Source organism: Halyomorpha halys, unplaced genomic scaffold (assembly GCF_000696795.3).
Source record: "Halyomorpha halys isolate HHAL.00 unplaced genomic scaffold, Hhal_1.1 Scaffold1023.1, whole genome shotgun sequence".
Classification (NCBI taxonomy): domain Eukaryota; kingdom Metazoa; phylum Arthropoda; class Insecta; order Hemiptera; family Pentatomidae; genus Halyomorpha; species Halyomorpha halys.
In genome coordinates this window covers 94,312-98,791 of record NW_027110911.1, presented here as the reverse complement: position 1 = coordinate 98,791, position 4,480 = coordinate 94,312, and the positions used below count along the sequence as shown (strand labels likewise).

At 28.1% G+C, this 4,480-nt stretch overlaps 1 protein-coding gene across 1 annotated transcript in view; it reads right to left on the bottom strand.

The window, feature by feature from the left end:
* Positions 1 to 4,480, bottom strand: part of Trmt61 (tRNA methyltransferase 61) — a 68,197-nt gene that overhangs the window by 360 nt on the left and 63,357 nt on the right. The window lies entirely within an intron of this gene.

Genomic DNA, 4,480 nt, shown 5'->3' with positions numbered 1-4,480 from the left:
ATATATACAACAGTTATTGCCAAGCTTAACTATCAAAAGAGACGGTTGCACCAACATAGTTTTAAGCACGCTTTATCAAATTTAAGTTAAAATCAGTTATAAAACGTTGTACGAAGAAATTTTAACCACAGATCTTGAGTAAAACTTTACTGAGTAACTATTCCCGATTAAGATGAATTAGAAATAAAATCTAATTATAAAGTTAAATTAGATGGTATCTTCATACAATAATAGCTTTATATTAATAGCAACTAATAAGTAATAAACGATTAATTAGGATAATAAATAATTTATTATTGATAATTCTAATTAATTATCCTAGCTTAATATTAACTTGATACAAGGAACCTTCCAAGGTATTAGCTGAAATCGGTTTTCTGGGATCAATACTTACTATTTCTCGTTCTTTCCAAAGTAAATAAAATGGCTAAGTTTGAAGTTCATGAATTGACAATTTATGGAATTAGTATCTCAATCACCAATAAAGTGAGGCATCCTTTACGAAAAGGAGAGAATTACAATATTTTCAAAATAAAGTAATAAGAATTGCAGTAAATGCTACTTGGTTTGTAAGAAACAGCCAATTGCGTCGGGAATTACAAATAGAGACAATAAAGGATTACATAAAAAAAAAAAAATTCATCAAGTTTCACTCCCAGTTACCTACAGTTAAAGGAAAAGTGACCTACAACTTGGGAAACCCAACAAAACCCGAAGACTGAAGCCCAGACTGCTGCAGGACATCCTGTTATAAACTCTATACTTATCAGTTCTGTTATTGTCACTCTAAAATTTTATTTCATCTTAATTTCTTCTTTTTTTTCTCTTCGTCTTTTTCTTAAATTCACTTTTTTTTCTATTAGAAGTCAATTATTTATTTTGTTAAATCCATAAATGTCATTGTTTTTGTTATTAACTTTAATTTTATCTTTTATTAAGAATTATTATTTTATCTTAATTTTTTGTTTTATTTATAACATCGTATATAGTTAGGGGTATCTTCTGTAGTATGAGACTATCCACCACCATAATCAATTGTTAAAAAAAAATGTACCTCGTACATTAACCATTGGGGGAGATCTTGGATAGATAATTTGATGGATAAAGGCCTCTTGTTATAACGAGAATCGACCTATAAACCGTGGTACAGTAGATTTCATAAAACGGATGCTCCTCAAAGCTACCAAAAAATCAGCTGCCATATAACTCACTTGAGAATAATTGTCCAACTACGACTCTCCAGTAAATATGCAATTACTTTAAGTATCGGTCCACACCAATATACTTTGGATCCACAGAAGCTTTGTCCGGCTTGTGATGGAAGGCACTGGGGGGATTGTTTCCATTTTTTGACAAATTGCTCTGCGTATCATGAGAACCGAATCCAATACATGCCGAAACTAGGCAATATTAACCAAAATCAGTTGTATGAATTTATCTGTACCCTCAGGATTGGATCTTTAACTTTTTTTTATATATATGCAACAGAACCTTTTGCTTAAAACTAGACACCTATCGCCCTTATATGAGGTAGAGTATTTGTTTTGTTTTCTTAATTTTATTAAATATGAAGTGAAGTTTTTGTTTTAATTTTTATTCTAACGAATGTAGGTAGCTCAGCTTTGATATATTGTTTGTTATTAGTTTATTTAAATATCTTGATTAAATAATCTTTAATAATAATAATAAATCTTTAACTCGACATTTTTGTAATATTACTGCAATTAATTATTTATTTTATGTATCTCACAGCCAAACTCTATTTCTACGGGGGTTGCCCCATTAACAAATAAATAAATTATTATTATTAATATTATTAACCATTTAAGGCCGATCTGGTATTAAATAAATAATTTTTTAAAAAAGGAATGCCGTAATAAGTATATTATTTATTTATTATAATATCATATAACAATACCAGATTTAATTGCGATAAAGCTAAAATATTAGGTAGTATGTTAAGAGGAAGATGTAGACAATTATTATCAGATACATACTAAAACCAACAAAATAAAACTTAACTTTAAAAACAGATAATAGAATTTTGGGAACTCATTATAGAGACATAACATATAAAATAAAATCATTTTGGTTATAATTTTAACAGTAATAACAAGAATACTGTGTAATAACTAAACCAGTCAACATAGATTATACAACACTTTCCAAATGAGAGGGACTAACGAATCTCATTCTTGAGAACATCTGACAAGTCAATTTTATTTTAAATTCTGGGAAGAATGCATCAGGAAGTTCTTTCAAACATTGGTCTTACTTTCAAAGAGCTTGAATTTCCATTTGGTAGCAGTAATTTTACATAGTCTCCAGTTCTATTTATTCATATCTTAACTGGATTCCGTAATTTGTTCCCGTAGATTTACCCTCATAAACGGAATAAAAGTAATTAGTTATTTCAAAAAGAATCCTAGAGTAAATATTTTAGCTATTCAGGGCCCTGTTTCATAATGAAAGCTAATAGTATTAGTTCAAAATACAAGTGTAGAAACAACGTGTTAATTACATTATATTTTTTATATATTACATACTATATTTTTTACTGATAGAGAGGACTATTAGTGATATTACAGGAGTTAAAAGTACTAAAGTACAAGTCACTATTGTACAAGTCAGTGTAATTGTATTAAGTTAAATCGACAAGACTAATAGTATTAGTTTGTACTTTATTATGAAACAGTGCCCTGGTCTTCAGTATTGCATACCTATAACAAGCTACTAGGAAATGTTCCATAATCAAATACTTCAAATGTCTGTCCAAAATGAATACTTGAAAAACCGTTCAGATACGATTATTTGCAAAGCATTAGGGCTATGTCACAAGAATGTGCCCTAGACTTCAATATAATAGCACATTGAATTGTTTATAATACAATTCCTTCCCATTAACCATTTTCCTAAAGAAATTTGCCTAAATACGTGTACCAAAAAGAGTTAAGTGGGCAGGTACATAACAAAATTATAGTATAATTTGTGTTTTGGATTCTTAAGCCGCAATTTTTTTTAACTGTTACTTTTTTCAAGTTACGTTTATTAATGATGTATATTAAAATAATGGATTTTTAATGATGGTAATGGATAATTTTACCCAAATATGAAAATTGCAAAGGTAAATAACTTAAATATAGTTATGCAATGCCCCGCCATCACAGGCTTACAGCAATCAGCCCATCCTAAATATCAGCCTTGCCATATATAGACACTAATTATTAACTATTTTTATCTCCGTTCTGAAGAATGTTATTTATTTTATTATATAGTCGGCTAAAATGTATGATTTTCATTTAGCCATGTCGGAACAAGGTATTTGAGATCTACTCATTTCTCGATAGCTATTTAAAACGCGTGTAGATGGTAATTTCTATCTTAATAGCGGGAGGTGAACAACCAAATTGCATAGATTTGAGCCCAGCTCTGTAATGACTATAATTTCAAGAATTGAAAATGAATCAGATCGGGAGACACTGGCTATTTGGCAACGAACAACAGTAATCTATTCCACTCAGGCTCAATAGTTAATAGCTCCTCCTTTCATAAATATATTTGTTCTAAACGATAGCTTAGTAAATATTTTAAAATAATTAATACATCCTTCATTATTGCAACTTCGCCAAACAAACAATATGGAAATTCTCAATACAAAATTTTAAATATTAAATACCTTATTGGAATAAAATAGCAGAAAAGATGAATAAATAAAAAAATTAGAAGTATTTATAAATAAATGATGTTTAATTTATTAGACAACATGGATGAATATATAAAAATATTATAAATTTTAAAAAATTGAAAATTATTAATATAATTCATACAAAGTAAAGATGAAACATATTAAACACTGGAAATTATTAATAACAAAACCTATCTTCACTAGGTAAGATAGTAAAAGTGTGATAAAAATAAATAGTTAAAGTAATTGAAATAAAAGTATAATTATTAGTAAGTAGATTACCATTATTTTAGAATCTTATCAAAATAAATATGAAACTACATAATAAAATTTTGTGATATTAATTGATAGATACATTGGTTTTTGAAAATCAATTAACTTGGGCTTTTTTTTCCATTATTTATTATTATTATTTTTCCATTTCTTTAACGAGTTTCCAGTTTTATATAATATTCACCAATTTTAAACAGATTTGCTAACTTGCTTCATTAACACTGTTCAAAAGTTAAGAGAACCACTAACTCATCTACTAAACAATGACGGTAAATAAATGTATTGGAGAAGATAAGAAATGGACGCGCGCAGTAGTCTGTTGATGTTAACAAATATAGGAGGCATCTTACCAAAATATTTGAGGGAACTTCCAATGATAGTCTTCCACTTTCTGAATCTCATGAGCTCATTCTATCATAATTATAATTTCGAGTTATTGAGTCTCATATTCTAGTCCAGAAGTTCAATTTTATAGACAAATTGCATCGAGTAACGGAATCAACTTTTATATTATATATATAT